The sequence below is a fragment of the Lathamus discolor genome, chromosome 5 (genome assembly GCF_037157495.1).
Source record: "Lathamus discolor isolate bLatDis1 chromosome 5, bLatDis1.hap1, whole genome shotgun sequence".
Lineage (NCBI taxonomy): Eukaryota > Metazoa > Chordata > Aves > Psittaciformes > Psittacidae > Lathamus > Lathamus discolor.
The window spans coordinates 65125472-65144281 of NC_088888.1; the positions used below are offsets into that span (position 1 = coordinate 65125472).

Below are 18810 nucleotides of genomic sequence, written 5' to 3' on the forward strand. Positions count from 1 at the left end.
CAGCACTTTCCCTTCCCACCCCACCCCCCCAAACTCCTTAGGCCAAAAGCCTTAACAAAAGCTGTTTTCTGTTTGGAAGATCTCCGGGTCCTTCACTCTCTTTCCTAACCCCTAACGCAGGAAATGATTTTATAATTCACGTTATTAAGGAATTCAACTCACGCTCAGTCATTCCCCCCCTCCTTCCCTGCATGTCGACTTGACAATAAGCCTGTGGGCTGGCACCCATCCCCTCTGACCCGTTTGTGTCAGCTCCTCTACCTGACCCTGCCTGTAAATCATCTCGACAGACCTCTCTGGCAGGCAGGGAGCAGCCAGCTTTCCCCAGCATCCAGCCGTGCTCCAGCGCCTGCGGTCCTGCTTAGACTTATGCTGAGAAAAGTACCTATACCCAAATAGTGGGCTGCTCCTGAGCTGTGTCCCCCCACTCCAAACTTTACATTTCACATAATGCCTGTCATGCCAAAGACCACACTAGCAATTGGGAGGCAATAAATCAATCTCCCTTGGCAAGAACTGAAAACCACGTCTCCTGAGGTACTCCAGAAGGAGAGGGTAGGTAATATGAAGACCCAGCACCACACAGCAAATGTGGGGCAGGCCTGCTGGTACAATCCCACCAGCCTGGCACGCTTCCCTGCTCTAAAGCTGACCAGGTGATGCCACCAGTGCTGCGGCCCCAGAGACCTCTTTGGCCATCCACGCACCCTCGCTGCCTTGCTCAGCTGGGGACCCTGGCAGCATGGAGGACCACAGGGCTGCAACACGCTGAGGTGGACCCTGAGAGCTGGCTGAGGGAAGGCTCCCTTTGCTTCAGAGGCAGGCTCTGTAATGGGTCAGTGTTTACTGCAGCAACTCTGAAGCCTTGTTGGAAGCAGGTATCCTTGTTCCAGATGACAGTCTCAAGAGGTAACTCTGGGGCTGTGCTCCTCTTCTCAGCCCTGTGGATATCGCATTCATGTCTCTTCCATGAGGAGTGAAGAGCTTCTCTCAACAACTTGTTTTGTGTAAGCCTATGTGGGCTTGATTCTTTCAGCTGAAGAAGGGGAATGAAGCCGAGTCTCCTCTCTTGCCCCTCAGCAAGCCTCCGAACCATGATGCTTTTCTGGAAAAGAAGGCAGTATTATTTCTTCCTCAAGCCTTTTTCTTTTACTAAAGATGTCTAGCAAGGTCTTTCAAAGAAAAAGCAGGCCTGATGAGAGGTGGGAATCACACCTCTGTCCTCCCCTATCCTATTGGCTAATAATAACAAATATAATCTCTAAGGAAAGGTCCTAGTCAGTGCACCTGGCTGTCCTGAGCTTATATGTCCTTGGAAGACTGCTTCAGTAGAGTAGTGGGTGAAGTGGCTAGGACCTTCACCTGCTCCAGTAGATAGGTGATGCTTTAGAGAACAGGGAACACCTTTGAGAAAAAGAAACTGTGAGCATTGAGAAAAAGAGACTGTCAGCAGCCTAAGTTACTCTTTTTTTGCCTCATGGCTGGGTCAGTTCTTCGCAGGGTCATAGAAGTTCAAGTCCCAACAGGTCTTGACTAGCCAACATGACAATTGGAGGAGCACCGCTGTGTCAAAGACCCCATCTCCCTTGGAGGTGCTGCAGCAGCTGCAGCCAGCATCCATTGCACCTCTGAAAGGCCATGCTCCCACCGTTGCTGGAAGAAAACATCCAGGAGCTGCTGTTCAGCTGTATTTTTGCTGGTTCAGCCTACACTTTGTGGAAAATACCATGTTGCTTAAGGTAGCATTGCATTTCCTTGCCCAGTACCACATAAACAAGTAAAATGTTTACAAGTTTATGTAAAGCTCTTCTACCCATTTCAAAATATCTGAGCAGTTATGTTCAATACAAAGCAGGTTCGACTCAGTTCCTGACTCCATTTCTCTCCCTCTGCTGCAGGCATGTGTGTGGATACTGCACAGACATGCCTGAGTACCTCCTTCCCTAACCTAAAGATCCCAAACATCAAGTCAGCTTTGGGTAGGAGTGGAAGGCAAAGCAACTTAAGGGGCCATTTTTTTTCCAAGTTATACCTCTGTAAATCCAGAGGAATTCCAGGGGAATCAACCTGTACCAGCACCAGCAGATTTGTTCTTAGTTTGAGCACAGAATGTTGTTATTAAATGATGCCTTTACATATTCCAGGCCTATTTTTAAAACAAAGGCAATGAAGTTAGGGCATCCAGTTCTATATATGGACACTCCAAATGGCACTGAAATGCCTCATGCATGTGTTTGGCTGAGTGCTGATTCGGGTGTCCAAATATGGACCTCAGAATGGGATATCTCACTTGGATAAGCATCCTCACAAATTTGGCGCACAGCACTTATTTGAACAAAGCAAATTTATTTCTATCATTTAGCAAGGAAAAAGCATGAAATGCTTTCATTTTGAGGGACCTTCTTGTCCGCAGAATTGAGCCACTCGAATACGGACATGTGTTGTAGTTCTTAAAAAAATGAAGCCCTCATAATCATCTAAGACAACACAGGAGGCAATTAATGAAGAGTGCTTTCAGCACGCAGACCCCCTGTCACAAGGGCAAAATTCCCGCTGACAGCGAGAATTCAGTGCCAACAGAAGGACCTGTGCAGCATGATCTTAGCAAACTCCCCCTCTGCCCTGGCTGTGTGAGGGGATGCGCGCAGGGCCGGCTGCTTAGAGACCCAAGGCAAAGCTTACTCTCTGTGTTCATGAAGACAGCCTCTGCATCTCAAAACTGTACTTGTGCAAGAGCTGGAGTGATTGCCGTTGCACGCAGGAACCTTCCTGTGTATCTCCCAATGCACCAGGCTTTTCTTTGTCTGGCTTCTTGATGGCTAGTTCTCCAGGAAAGAGCTTGGCTTGACTATTAGGTCTTAGTGCGTAATAAATAATGTCAGCAGCAAGCAAGCACTGTTCTTGCAAGCCTTTGCTGGGTTCCCATTAATTGCAAAGGACCTTCTTACATCCTTTGTGTAATCCCATTCATTTTGCTGGCATCGTACAAGGGATGGATTTGGCCTCAAAAATAAAGCAGGTTTCTTTTGCATAATGTATTGTACCATTTGGTCTACATTTTGCTGAAGGTTTATGTGTACTTGGATATTTCTCCCCAGATATGCAGCTGGAGATATTTTTAAAATAGCAAACAATGAACTGATTCAACTGTCCAAAGCAGTTGTTCCAATTGTGAATTTTGGGGTAAGCTGTTAAGAAAGTGTAAGGTGGGCAAATTTTCAAGAAAGCTTAGGTAAGTTTGTGAGCACTGGAAATGCGTGAAGCCACCTCCAGCCTGGATTGCTTTCTCTACCTCTGCTGTCCTGATGATTTTTGACAAGCTGATTCCATTTCTGGAAAAAGCAGTTCATGAGAGAGAAAGATTTCTTTAAAGAGTCTGTTGTTTTTCAGAAGAGTGAAAATGTGTGCTAACAATTCTGGACCATTGACAAAAGCAAAATCAATACACACGGCCTTCATTTTACAGCCAAGTTCAAATGAATAAATAGAGATGCAGCAAGCTGTTTACTAGGGAGACAAGCTCTGCTCTACATGCCCTTCCAAGCAGGCACACTTAACGCTGTTGTTTGCCTTACATGGCTGGTTAATGGAATCAGTCAAATAGTTACAGAGCTCACCGGACATTTCAAACCCCTCCATCAGCAGTGCTGGCCTAGGGCTGGGAAGCAAGAGCTATTGTGCAAGATAGCTCAGGGTCTGCAAATCTGTTGCTGTTGCAGAGTTTTGGGGGCATTTGGGAGGATTTTGGTGCTTTGAAGAAGCTAGGCTTCATTTCAGGGGGAGTTCATGCATAGAAAACCCCCAGCCTTACGAAAGGCAGGCAAAACACGCTCTGTACACAGCCCCAAATGAAGCACGAGCTAACCGCGCTTGCACAGATCCCCATGAAATGAATGAAGCTGCAGTTAGTGCATCCGTCCAGGGCTCTTCTCTCAGACAGGACCTAACTCTGCCATGTGCTGTGGGGCTGCCCGCCTCCCCGTGCCTTAAACACTGCAGACCATGAGAAGTGCGAAAATGGAAGGGACATAGGTACAGCCTTCAAGAAGAACACTTATACATATTTTCATGAGACTTCAGGCTGAGTTTTGTTTGGTCTCTGACCAGGCAGGTAGAGGAATGAATAACCACATGCGCAAAAAAGATTAAAACAAGAATAATAAAACAACAGCACGTTTAAGTGCATTTTTTTTTCCTTGGAGATTTATTTTGTTTTAATAAATCTGACACCAGTCAGGGAGAGAGAAAAGCGTTGCAAGCCCAAAAGGAAAGCAGAGCACACTGAGGGTGCTTCAGATTCTTGCTCTCTTGAAGATGTTTCATAGTTTGAGCTCTCTCCCCAGACTCAGGAGTTGCTGGGTTCCCCTCCCCCCCTCCCTTTTTTTCTTTTTTTTGTTGTTTTTTTTTCGTTTGTTTGTTTTTTTAAAAAGCGAGCTTACTCGCCCGTGTGTTTTCCAAGCTTTCACAGCTCTAATAAATAAGGAGCACCTGTAAAACAGTAGCTTGACTTAAGTGAATCTGTACAAAGGAAAATATAGAAATACAGTATATACATAGTGCTCATAGTGCACCATCACTACAAGGCTCTGGTTCAACTGGCTCTGCTACCCTGCTCCCAACACCACCGACACGGGCAGAGACACTGCTCCTTCACACTGCTCCTCACTTCCCCGCAGGAGCCTTATAGAAAAGGTGTACTCTGAACACTCGAGAGTGAACAATTGCTTTATTCGAGTTAGTAAACAGTTACACTGAATCACAAGGTGATCTGATTTTTTTTTTATTTTTTTGTTTGTTATTTTTTTTGTGGGTTTTTTCTTTTGTGGTTTTTTTTGTATGTTTTTCTTTTCTTTTTCTTTCCTTTTTTTTTTTTTTTTTTTTTTTTTTTTTATTTGTCAGAATGGGATACTCCACAACTCTCTTACCAATTCAGTGCCAGTATAACATGCTCTAGTGTACTTTTGGACTCTTGGCTACAACTGTACAAGTGCACACAAGTAAATTCTACCCTGTTATCCTCCACCCACTGATTGAGGATCGAATTGCACATTTCTCTTAACCATGACAGGAGAAAGCAAACAGTGAAACAGAATCATGGGGGATCTTTCTCACTTTACCCTTGTTTTCATTGGTTTGTCCATACCATTCTAATTATCATGAAAGGGCTATGCATATGGAGAGATTGTCTCACTGCCTTCCTGGATCACTGAAAACCATCAGGGTTGAAATTTCATCCAAGTCTTTCGTGACGCCCAGCAAATATTCCCCTCAGATTATTTTACACCTTGAGGGAATTTTGGTCTTTAGTTCAACACTCTTGCTCTGTTCCCAAATGGGGCACTATTTAGGGGAATTTAAAGAGAAAGCTGAGAAGAATAAACATTTACTGAGTTCTCTTGGCATTCAGTCTCTGAAAAACCACAGTATAAACTATTCATGCTGCTTCTTACATCTGTCAAATCAAAAATTAAAAGCCATAAAAGTGTAACACTGAAAATATGGCATTAGAAAGGATAAAGGTGGCCTTTGTAAAAAATAACAAGGAAAGTATATTAGCCAATAAAATATTCTAACTCTTCATTTAAAAGTGCATCATGGGTAGGACAGAGATGACTCTGAAGCGTTGCTACTCCAGTATTACCCCTTTCCCCCATCAAAACTTGAATAGGTCCAAAACCATACAATGCAAATCACGATTCTTAGTGTAGCAGCAAAACCACAGCAGTTTTTCAAAGGAAAAAAAAAAAAAAAGAAAAAAAAAAAAAGAAAAAAAATCTGTGTCATTGTCCAGTCTCAAATATCTGAACTTTGAAGTCAGAGAGGGAAAAGTACCTATGTTGGTCCGTGTGGTTTTTGAAACCAGGGTGAAAATCCCCCCCAGCAAGAAACCAAGAGGCAAAAAGCGTTCCTTGGAGGAGAAGAGGGGTGGTTGCAGGAATGCTGAGCACACTGTGTGGGTCCATGATGTGCTGTCTTCTGGGTCAAAGGCACCCGTGGGACCGAGGCTTCCTCGGAGGGGCTTCGTGACAGGAAGCTGCTTTCAATGCTGGACTTTTAGCCAGAGGGGGTGGTGAGCGGACCAGCTGGTGTCATTCGGTGGAGTGACGTGGTTTGCTCTGCTCCCTTTCTCCATGCAAGGTACCCTGTCGGCGAGCGTTCCTGCAAAGCAGACAAGCAGAGGTGGTCAGGGCGAGTGATGGGAGACTCACTGCAGGCGGGCTGGGCAGCGCCTGAGCTCACATCGCACACAGCTTCACACTGAGACACCAGCCCACTGCTTCGGCCTTGGCTGCCCCTCGTACCACAAGGCAACTGGTACATGCAGCCTCTGAGGCTGCTGGAGAGGGAGATGGAGGAATTCCTGTGATAAAAAGTTGGAAACCGATATAATAATAGTCCATTCTCTGGGTTTCATAGAGCGCCTTTCATCCTACAGAGCATGGGTGAATAACGATACCTTGCAATTATACAGTACCCTTCACCCTTGAACTCAGTGTGCTTTACAGAGATGGGATGTACTGCTCTCTACATCACATAGGTGGGAAAGAAGAGTCAGAGAAGGAGAAGCATTTGGACCAGGATCCCCCAGCACCTGGGATGGGGATAGGACAGGGAATGCCAGGGCTCCCCAGAGACACCTCACTGCATGGGGCTAGTGTGGCAGGGGATCATAACCATCAGAGCATAGGACTGACACTGGCTAGCATGACAAACAGAATTCAAATAAAGGCATTTTAGAACCCAAAGAAGAGCTAGGCATTACTCTCACTTAGATGAACTGCTACCAAGATCTGATGTCTTGAACACAAACATTTCCATGGACAATGTGTGAGATGAGAACAAACCCCTCCAGCTCCTGTTAGACCAGATCACAGAATTAGGCAAAGAATTTAACTTTCCAGTTCTTCTCTTTTTTCTATCCTGGTCCTCATCTCCAGGTCCATTTTCCCCTGTTATCCAAACGGATGTTCTGACTGCTGTTGTTTTCTTTCTTTTCTCCTTTTTTAGGACACAAAAGGGATGCATTCCACAGGACATATTCAGACAACTCCCTTCTGGAGCCCACAGGTGCTTTGACTGGGTGAACAATACTAGGAGCAAACACAGCTTTATTGATGTGAGCCCTCCAGGAAGCTGCATGATAGCTCCCCTAAAATAAGGTGAGCTTTTGTCAGTGGTCACGACAAAGGCCAAGGTCACGAAAAACTCTGGACTCATGTTTTTGAAAACCCAGATCACCTTATCAGTCTAATGCAGCTAACAACATCCCACTGGTTATAAGCTCCTGAAACCTTAGTTTATCGAGGGGCTACTGGGTGATACACCATGGCCTCATGTGCTTGCTTCCCTTGTCAACTGGCCATGTAGACTGCCTAGCAGGGACTGTTCTAACACAGTGTGCTTTGGACTGTGCCTCCTTGGATGGGATCTGCTGTCCCTTACAGATTTTGACTGAAACTTTGAAGTACTTATGGTCTTAATTTTTGTTCTGGGTCACATTTTCTTTCTCAGTCTGGTCCATGATCTTCCCTTCACAGTGGCTCCTCTGCGATCTCCCTCTTCACTGTGCTTGTATCCTCATGCCAAACCTCCATCCTTCTCGAAGCAGAGACTGGAAGGCATATTGAATAGATTGACCAGCATAAACTCCCAGAGCATGGGGACCACTGTATCTAGGTTAAGGAGCAGCATTTGGGTTTTCAGGCAATGTGCCCAGCAGGACTGAGCAGCTTTGTGTGTACAGAGCGCTGTGGACAAGAACTGAGAACTGGGAGGTATCCACCTACTGAGTACTCTCCATTAAGTATACAACTGCTTTCTGTCACTTCTTGGCTTGAAATCTTGCTCTGAGATTAACTAAAAAGGCCAGCAGAGAAAATAAAACCTGTAATGTCTCTATGAAACCTCATTCTGTGCTTTAGGAATTTTGCCTCCTCCTCTCTTTCTATACATCAACGGAAACAGATTTCCATCCCTCACTAATCAGTCGCAAATGGCACGGCATAGCACCAGCTGATAAACGATTTGGGAGGAAGGGCATAAAGTTCACTAGCTCTCTGCCTGGAGCAGTCAGCTGGCTTTGTAAGTCCTGTCTATTATCCTTTACTGCAGATAGATTCAGTGTAACAGAGTATGCAGATTGGAGAGAAGGACCTTCCATGGTGATTGGCTCATATGGCAGTAATTGTGTTTGATGAATGCATCTTTGTAGCAATCAAGTGACAAAATAAAAGCTCATATCAGGCATAGCATGCAAAGTTCTATAAAGAAATGAGAACACACTGGTCATCACCACTTCACAGATAGATGTTACACACCTCGTGCCAACACTAGCATGCATGACCAGCACAATAAAGTCAGCTATTTATATCTCCCCCAAAAAACAAATTAGTTTTCAGGAGAGTGACATATGCTCTTCACCCCAGGTGAACTTGTCCTCAACACACATCAAATGTTGCTGATCAGACACAAAAAATGCATCAGCCACAGAAGAATTTTCATGAGCATAAAGCCATGGAGCTGAGCTTACGTGAGTTGCACTGAGGTAAGCACACTGGGTGTTGCCTGCTTTCCAAAGCTAAGCAGAGCTGGGCTGATCCTGGGGTGGAAGATCACCTAGCAGTCAGAGGTAGGCTGTAGTTCCAACCCCAGGAGGCAGCATGGAAAAGATGACAGAAAGAGAACAAGTAGGTATGTTCATTTGTGCCCTACTGTCCTTGCAGGGCAGGGAAAGGAGAATAACTCAACTGGATGATGACTCAGCTCAAGCAGGTAACTTTGAGGCTCATCTGTGCAGGCTCGATGGTGACACAGTGTTCCCCTGAACAGTAGGTGACAGCAGCACTGATGCCGTCTGTGGCTGTTAGTCATAACCTCAGCAATGGGCAGCTATGACACAGGCTGCACCAAGGCAGAGCTTCCTCTTTGGTTTATGCCCCGACACGTGAGGATTTAAATGCTTGCTCATCAGAACAGACTGGCAGCTAGGGCAATGCCTCCCCAGCAAGTTCCCTCCTCCCTTTCTGCAGCTAGCCAGCTCTTTCCAGGTGCCACTACAGACCTACAGCCCTTCATCCTGCACAGCCCTGGGACTGGTGGGGTGGGGAGCTTGGCCCTGCCAATCGCAGGAACTACTCCTCACTACATGCCTCCACACTTGAGGAGCTGGGCAGCTCAGCTCTGGGGGCATTTCCTTCTCCCGCTCCCCCATACCCAAGCACCGATGCTTGTATGGCTGCTCCCAGCTCTGCCCCATAAGCCAAGTGTTGCCACAGTGGCAACACACTCCTGCAGGCACTGACAGCTGCCAGGAATAGCTGCTTCTACCCAGTGCCCTCCCCAGACACGTCCTACCTCCTCAAAGGGGCCATGTCATTGACATTGCTTTGGGCACATGCATGCACACAGACACACACAGTTTTTTCCATGGTTGCTTCCCCATTCTGTGCTCCATTGATCATTTCTGTCTCCAGATACGTATCTTATTGTTCAGAAAAAGATGAGAGACTGGGTGGAGAAGGCTGGGGCAACTGTTGATGTGGGCTGGCATGGCAGAGTTTCCGTCATTTAGCACAGCACTTAATTCACCCAGACAATGAATGCTGATGTGCTAAAAGAAGCCTAGTTCATCTGGGACATGCATGGCCCTAGAGTAAAGGCACTGCAGTTATTTTCTCAGGGAAACTACTCTGAAGATAAACCACAGGAGCGCAGCTAAAGTCAGCATGGGAGCAAGCTCAGCCCTGGAAACACTCTGGAATCATCTGTTGCTTGTAATGGTCTGTAATTTATTAATTTATTTATTTATTTCAGCAATTCTTCAAGCAGTCCAAGCTTCTTCATTAAAACCTTCCCCTTTGAATACTTGATGATGGGGATGCCACATTGCAAGACGCCGTTAGCACGAATGGGAGAACAATCAGGGTCCTTAAGCATGAACCCTTGATTTTGAAGGTGGTGTTTTCTTTCTGCTCTGGTCTTGTAAACTATAGATCCTTCTCAACTTTGGGTCAGATATGCAACTCAGGCTCTCCTGCGTACTGAAATGTGAGCTGTAATCTGAGCAGACACTGTGACTTTAAAGAGTGCACTGGGGAAGGGCTTGGGATTTGCCCTCCTTTTATGCCTAGGCAGAAGAAGTGGTAGGGACAGCCTAATCACCCCTAACTTTGTGCCTGAATTGTTGCAGGGATGCACCAGAGGCCATGCTTGCAATCGTATCCAGTTGCCTTGTAGTCAGGGAAGTACCTTAAGGGAGAAACATGAACTGGAAGGCAGAAGGTCTGCTGTGTGCTGTTTCCTGCTTCCCTGCATCTATTCTTGGAACAGCCTTTGGGGAAATTTCACCACTTTACAACTGTGTTTGGACCCTTGCTGGTACATTTAGTACCGTCTCTCACTATGCTCATTCAATGTATGCTAAACTGAGACCTAAAACGAGCTAGTGAAGCTAGGAACAGGGATGTATGTCATCGTGACCTTGTTACGCAGTACGCAAATGGTAGAAACAGAGTTCCAGGCCCTTCTTCATGCTCCTGCATGGCCCAAGGGAAAATTACCTGTTAGAAAGACGCAGGAAAGGAATCACCACTGTAAGTCACCAAGATGTGGGTTCTGCACTCCTGGATTTACCAGGTAGCCAGTTCTCTTCACTGAAGAGAAGTGAGACAGAAATGAAGCCCTCTCTACCTCTTTCAAAAAGGATGACAATCATTCAAACCCCAGCTATCTAACAGCAGACTCTGCTCTTGACTGGTTTGTTCCAGTCAGGCTCTGTGGTAGGGATAGAGCATAAGGCAAAGGGAAAAGGAGTCTCATCCCTCTGTTATACATTTCCTTACAGACAGTCCTATCCCCCAAAACAGGGGTACAGTCTTGGCCTGGGTAAGCATGCAGCTCTTCTTTATAGCCAGTGGAAACAGCATTCCCTAAATTCAGCAGACAGCTGCCACATACCTGGGGAGAATGGACTGGGCTGCTGTAATTCCCACCCTGTACCACAAAAGAGCAACGCAACTTCACCATGCAACTTGTTCTGCACATACCGAGGAGAGGCGGCACCTCCTCTCCCCTTCAGGTTTGGATTCTCCTGGGCCAAACATCTGCCACCAGGAAACAAACAGGAACCCATGCAGCTTTTCAAATTTGCATTTCCTCATGTTCCCATCACTGTCAAGCTTTTTGTGGAAGCAGCTCCCCAGTGAATTGCACTGCTTTGTCCTTTTCCCTTCTTGTGGCACGGGCAGAGCAGAGGTAGGGTCTCATGACTTTAACCCGGGGGAACTCATTCTCCTCCCCACACCCAGGGGTGCTCCAGAGCAGGCACTGCATTTGGTGCTCTGAAACATGCAGGAAGAGCCTCTCTATCCACCAACCTTGGAGGAAGGCAGAGGAGATCAATCTTGGTAGGCTAAAATGAAGATTTGGGCTCAGTTCACCAGATTTTAGCATCGGTGCTGCTGTCAGGTTTCTCTGTTGTTGTTGTCATCCTTCCTTCCCCACTACCACTTTCTACTTTTCGAAGTAGCCATCTTCACAGAATCTCTCTAACTATTCTCTTCATATAATGTTTCACCATTTCAGTGAAGTTTCTCATGGTTTAACCTTTTATAGAACTATTGCTCATCGAGTTCAAACTCCCCTTCACTTTCAATCTATCTATCTGAAATAAAGATAAACCCCCTATCAATCAGGCTCTCCTACCTAGCCCCATGGCACCATCTTTCTCCAGGTTTTCACTGATAGGTGGTCTCTGGATTACATTTTGGGGCATTTTGAGGTATGCATGCAAATAATGCAAAGAGGAAAATGCCATCACAGTTCTGGACTTCTAATCTCAGCTGTAGCTCCTGGCCATGTCCCCTGTGGCAGACCTCAGAGCTTGCCTGGGCCAGATCCTGCTTTACAGTGGGATAACCAGGTATATCTCCACAACAACTAGACAGTCCATTGCCTTACAGTTGGTGCAGCACCAGCTTTTTGGCACACCTGTAAATAGTTTGCTTTTCCCACTGATGCTTCTTGTGCAGATGTGAAAGAAGATACGATCTTTCCTTTCAAAAAATCCAGCCAAATTTTCATCCAGTTCTCCTATTCTGCACCAGGATAAAGCTGAAACTTTGCAAAACAATACAAACAAGCAAGCAAGCAAACAAACAAAAACCCCAAACCCAACCATCCAACCAAAAAATCCCCAAAATATACAAACTAAAACAGAAAGAAAACCAAATCCAGTTAGTTTCTACTCTTCTTTCCTGAAAACAGGCAACCACTGTGATGTGATAACCCTTCTTTAAGCCTCTGATTTTGTCTGAATAAAAATAGAAGCTTCAACTTGAATTTCAGCAGCCTCCTGTGGGCCCAAACCACTAGGCTTCTTGGCTATTCTGAGGTGCTTCTCAATTTTCTTATCCAAGCTCATCTCTTCAGTAAAACTAGCTAAATAGCCAGAACAAGGCAGTATAACTGTGGGCAGCATTGTGGAGGAGAGTGAATGGTGAGGATGGCGATCTCTTGGAGGGGCAGCCTGTACCTCCCTGTGGGAGTCCTCCTCCTCACCTGGTCCTGGCTTTTAATCTGAAATGCTATTGTGGGCCACAATAACATGACAACAATAACAGCAACAATTATAATAATTTCTCCCCCCTCCCCCCAGAAGTAGCACTGACTCTTTTGGTGAAAATTTCAGCATCCCATATCAGGATGCAATCAACATTTTCACATTTTCCCACAAACAACCCCTCCATCCATAAGCATGCAGGTCTGTATGCCTTCTACTGGCCCCATGGTGTTTCCCTCCCTTGTTTTTCCAGCCCCCATCCTGGTTCGTTTCAGCCTAAGGAAGAGCAGATGCAGACTCATCCAAAGGCAAGGGGGCATGCTCAGGTGGCCAAACTGTCAGGTAGATTATACTGGGGGAGAGGAGCAGAAAAACCCCAACCAGAACGCATAAGGAGCAAGCAGGTGAGACCTGGCATAGACCTCAGTGCCAGGAAGCTTAGAACAAATCCTTTATCCGCAGCACTGCTGGACACCATTGTTACAGATTTTCTCTATTTCCCACCTTCCCTCCCACTTCAAGAAAAAAGAAACAATATTTTTACCACCAAGATAACTTTTTCAGCAATAATGGGTAAACTCTTTCAAATAAAACTGAACTGGCATATTAATTGCTATTTGAAATTTAGGGTCAGAATTTAAGCTTTCAGTGACTTCATCACATATCTTTCCTTTTCTACTCATACTCAAGCATCTCTCAGTTGAATTCCTGTGGGAAAGGGTTCTTTTCCCCCTCCTTTTGAATAAGCAACTTAGAAGTGGCAGCACAAGTGGTTCATGAAAGCTTATAAATATTTGGAGCATAAGCAGGCAACACAAAGTTTTACATTTAACCACGTGGACCCCAAATAAATAGATGAAAATTGCTCTAACCATAGGTTTCAATATCAATCGGCTGATGATGGGATGCAGATCTTTCCAGAGAGGCTGGAACTTGATAGTTATTTCTCTCTGCACTACCCAATTCCTAAAACCCCTATTTTTATAAGAGATTTTTTTTTTTTTTTTGGGGGGGGGGGAAATGTGTGCTTCCATAGAAGATGATTACATTACACAGCCTGAAAGTCTGAAACTGGGAAGATGGAGTGCAGCAGAGAATGGGAACGTCCTCTCAACAAACACAGTTCAGCCTCTGTGCCTCTAGATAATTTGTTATTGTAGGTTGGCTTGAATTTAAGACAGTAATGTTTCAGGAACCCTTGGAAAAGCGAGCCAGCTGCAGGGAGGATACCATTACAAATTGAGACACATGTTGTACAGGAATACCAATCTCTTCAAATACCAAAATCGTGTCTGGGGAAGTAAAGCCATGCAGATGAGTCAGAAGCAGGACCTCATCTGTAATGTGCTGAGAGCTTTCAACTTGCATTAGAGGCACTGAGCGCTGAGTGTGCACAGTACTGCACAGGATCAAACCCAGATATTTAATTAGCTGTAATTTTTTCATGGTAGAAGAAAATGTCGAATAGTGGAGGGTTCTGCAGAATGTCAGAGGTTACTCTGACTCACAGTTCTCACAGGATGATCACACATGCTTCTAAACACAACCTCTGGTCCTGGGAGTGAAATGCAGCTCGTTATCAGAATAGCGTAAGTAAGGTAGTGATTAGTAGGTCTCAGCCATGGGAATTCAACTGATGGAGGCACCCAGGAATGTGCTTAAATTGCCTGTTTTGCTCTATAAAAATAGACCTAAAAATAGACAGGAGAGACTCAGCAGGTAATCTGGAAACAAAAAGTGCTTCTGAAAGGCTTGCTGGTCACAGTCTGATTTCCTCGTGATTTCTTGCTCAAACAGCTTTGCTTCTGCTTTGCTTGAATCTCCCCCTGCTTTTTTAGAAAGAACTTAATTTTATCTTAAAATCTATTGCTCACTGCTTGAGTATGTCCATATTTTTCACAACCACAGTCTCCGAAAGTGTTTTGCTTCTTTCTGACCCACTTTCAAGTGTTGCTCCTAATACTGAGAAATAGTTTATAAACTCCTAACAGTTGTTCAGATCTCACCGTTCTGCACTGAAGTTGGCTATGATTGTTTCAGGTTCAAGCTTCACGAAGGTTATTAGGTGCTTAGCTCCTTATCAGATTTCAGCAGCAATCAGACACATACCGTACAGCATCTCAGCCTCTGGATGTAATGGCAACCATTGTCTCAGATGATGTTTTTACAAGGGTTTGTAAACCCTTGTCTGGTTTACTGCTCTGGTTTACTGCTCTGGTTTACTATGGTCTTTGTTGTTAGGGAGTCTGTATTTAATCATGAGTTGTGCTTTTCTTCCCTCATAAACTTTCCTTTGGTAGCTCGACAGCACAAGAACAGAGAGATGGAGAGCTACTCTCCCCTGTGCCTGTTTCACACTTTACACTTTTGAGTGCAGCCCAATCTGATTTGCACCAACTTAAATAAGAGGAGTATTCAGCCTTGTATGTATGAAAGTGCCTGGTCAGTCTTTAAAGCCTGGCAAAGAATTGCGAGAAACTCATTTCAGTATGAATGTGGGTGGTACTGGCTTAGGGAATGGCACGGATTACATGCTTATTTCAGTTCAAATAATTTTCATTTCACAAGACAATTACAACTAGTAAGGGCAAGTAAGCACCAAAAACATCTCTGAAGTCAGTGGTCCCAGACCCTGGGAGCTGACAGGTAGGCTACAGTCTCCAGGAGCTGCAAGGTCTGCAGATTTCAGTCAATTGAGTTATGCCATTTTTTACCCGCTGAAGTTCTGGCCATGTGTTTTGTTTGCCAACAGGCCTAGATGCTCACTACCTCTGTAAATCAGACCAGGTGAAATTGTTTTCTAAATTGGGTTCAAGAATCGGACATCATATTTGAAACATATGCCCTAAAAGGTTTTACAGAAAAGCAGGAGGAACCTACCAGAAACCAGCACTTGTTCCTTTGATTCAAAGAGTATGCAGCAATTGATGGCAGTGTACCACAAGCCTGCTATTTACTGCCACTGAGAAGGAAGTTAGCACTCCCACACCCCGGCAGCAAGATGTGGGAGCTGAAAGCTACCCTGGAAGTATGTCATTTTATACTTCACCATTTTGAGAGCCCTTTTTTTTCCCTGGGAAATCCCTTTTCTGATTTAATGTATCTATCTGAGAAGCTACACAGGCAATTTTGAAATGTAAGATCACACTGCTAGAGCCAGGCAGCTCTCAAGGGCAAAGCTTCCATTCCAAGCAAATGCGTTTAAGGCTTTGTGGTGTTAGCGGCCTCTCCTCTCCCTCTTTGGAGAAATGGAAAATTTCTGTAGGCTCCTGAGGAGCCAGGTGAAGGAAAACTTCTGAACCTGAAGAGTAGGTGTTAAGTGTATGAGTCCAGTTATTCCGCTGATTTAAATTAGTTTAGCACCAGTGGAACTATATCCAGTTAAAATTAGCGAAGCCTCTGGCCCATAGTACTGTGTCAGCGAAGATGACTAGCATAAAAACGTGTTTCAATATCGAAAATCTGTTTTCAAGTATACCTTTATGGCCAAATTTTGTCCTGACCATGGGAAACAGGGCAGGGTAAGATGCTGGTAGATAGATGCTACAGTGACAGGGGAGCGATAAAAACTCCTAAGGCAGAAAGGGAGGTTAATAGCTATGCCCCTTGCTTCAGGAATCCTGACCAGAGCAGGAAATTTTGTGCTGGACCATTATGGGCAGGGGAGCTCGCAGTGGGATATATATTACTTCTGCTCTGAACTGGAGCATTCTGCATGTTGTACATTTTTACAACTACAATGTATGGACTAGACAGCTGGAGGTTTGGGCCTATAACTCAGCAGATGCTGACCCCAGGACTTACAGGTTGGCTCTGTAGGTGGCCATACTCCTACTACTTCCATTACTTCTGGAGAAATTCTGCTGACACAAGCAGAGAAACTCCTTCCTTTTCTTACCCCTCTGCCCCCAACACAGGATTAGTGAACAGAAGCTAGTTGTGAGTTTAGCATGTGCCACTTAGTTTTCTAATTTAGTTTATGATAACTGTCATGTTAAATCCAAGCAGACCCTAGTGTTTTCATTTATTTGCTTTAGGAAATCTTGACACCAGAACTGGAGGGTTAAAACTGATCCCACCTGGACATAAAGCATGTAGACAGTCAACACTAACTCTGCTAATTTTAGAAACTCGTGTTGCTCAAACTTGAAAAAATAACACTCAACAGAATATTCTTCCTAGCTTCATTCCTTTATCATTGTAGGACTTTGGCACAGAGGCACCTTTTACTGGTTCTTCCAACTGCATCAAGCTAGAACAGCTTGACAGTCCACATCCTGATGGAGAGACTAAACTTTAACATCAAGGATTATGTTGCTGATTAGCACTTCCAATAATCAAGTAATTGGTACATTAAATAATCCAGAGTTTGGCGACTTGCCTGAAAAGGTCATGCTTGCATTGATTCGTTTTTAGAGAGCCCATGCTGCTATTACACAAATTCAATCTGTCTGTCCAGAACTCTAGCGTAAAAATATTTGGCTAATTTCCTTCTTTTCATACAATTTTATGGGAAATAAAACCCAGGAAAAGTTGCATGTTAGGGCAATATGTTCAGATTTTCCAATTAGGGTAGGTGGGGAGCAAGAGAGAAAAAGACAATTCCATGGACTTTTCTGTCTCCCGGGTTAGCGTGGCCGGTGCAATCAATACAAACCTCCAAGGGCCCAAGTCAACACAATTATTAGTCCAGCTCCTACCATGTTTGTATTTTATTATAATTTCTGAGGAGCTGGGAGTCTCCCATGAGGAATCCTCCCTACAACCAGACTGCCAAAGGAGCTAGGATTTACCTTTGCTCTTCCCCAGGCCTGGACATGAGGAACTCATGGGCACAGCTGAGGTCAGGGCTGCGGTGCAAGAGGCTGCGCTGATGCTCTGCTCCCCTGCTTATTGCCTCTTGCTTCCTCTACTCATCCGCTCTGTACAGACAGGCAGGCTCTGAGCCCTGTGCAGTCATCACAGACAGACTGCTGGGAGGCCAGAAATCTAAGCGGCCTTCTTGCTGCCCTAGACTGCCTATGACCAGCACTAGCAAAAGGGGGAGGGTCTGCATAAAACCAAAGAGTCCTCACCTCAAATCAATCATCAGAGCTGCACAAACCACTCGTGCGTGCCTTGAAAGGCTCAAAACCTGTTCGCATTTCACTGTGGTACCCACTGGAATGAGATGGTTATCATGCTGTTTATTTCTGCAGAGTATTTTGGGTATCCTCTTTCCATTGAAGCACACAAGGATCCTGGTCTCACTTCTCTTCCTCACAGAGGCTACATCTTTTCTTGTGAAGAAAGGAGGGGACGAATACAGACTGACTAATAACCATCACCGTGCCATACTATGCTACTGCACAAACCCCAGAGGCATGGCAGACACCCAGGCTGGGCTTTTTAACTTACAGTGTCTGTGGGGACATCCATGTCTGTGCCAGTCACACTAAGTTTCCTTCACAGCAGGGAGAAATAGGCATTCCTAGGGCACAATTTGTCTGAGCTGTCTTAGTTGTTGACTTCAGGATGAGCTCAGCTGTCTCTTTGAAGTGCCTGCTTCTGTAGGTTGATTTTAAAGAGAATTTAGACAATTAGCTCAGCTGTGTCTTCATTCCAGATGTCTATATTGAGTCAGATTAATCTTGCCTGACAACCTGAAAACTTTTCGGTAAGGCAATCCTTACGCTGGGACAAAGGAATACATACAACTCTTGGTGAATAGGAAAATGGTTATTCCTGAGGATAACCACAGTGGCAGTTATTGACATTTAGAGAACACAAAAAGCTGAGGACAGTGAGTGATTCTTGCCTTTTCAATGCAGCTTGTTCAGTGTGCCCACTTTTTCTGTCAAATACTACCCGTGAAATGATGTCATATATAATCATGTCAACGGGCAAAAATACACAATTCAGTGAAGCCAGAACTCCCTCTGATGTTTTAGGGCTTTGGCTCTGAATGATGCTAAAGCCCTCTTGGGACTGGGACCTCAGAGAGGTGGCATTACTGCAGCCAGGATGGTCCAGACAAGCATAAATAGATGCTAAGAACGAGCCTGTCTTTAAGTACCATGTCAGTACACAAATGTGCAAGCCTCTTTCTTAGCACTGGCTTGAAGCAAACCACAGCTACGGGGTGTTTGAACAGGTAGGAGAGGAAGGGTTAACCATGGCTCTCCTAAAATTTAATAAAAGGGATGCAGTCAAATAGTGGCCTTCTCTCCAGATCAAATCACTACCCCTAGGTAAAAGCGTGCATACATTTA

At 45.0% G+C, this 18810-nt stretch overlaps 1 protein-coding gene across 2 annotated transcripts in view; it reads right to left on the reverse strand.

Annotated features, from left to right (window-relative positions):
- Positions 1–6071: 6071 nt before the first annotated feature.
- The window catches only part of SOBP (sine oculis binding protein homolog), a 115780-nt gene continuing 103041 nt past the window's right edge, over positions 6072–18810 (reverse strand). For both annotated transcript variants that reach the window (XM_065681112.1, XM_065681111.1), the window contains one exon: positions 6072–6159. The gene's annotated coding sequence lies outside the window, so the exon portion shown is untranslated. The remainder of the gene's footprint in view (positions 6160–18810) is intronic.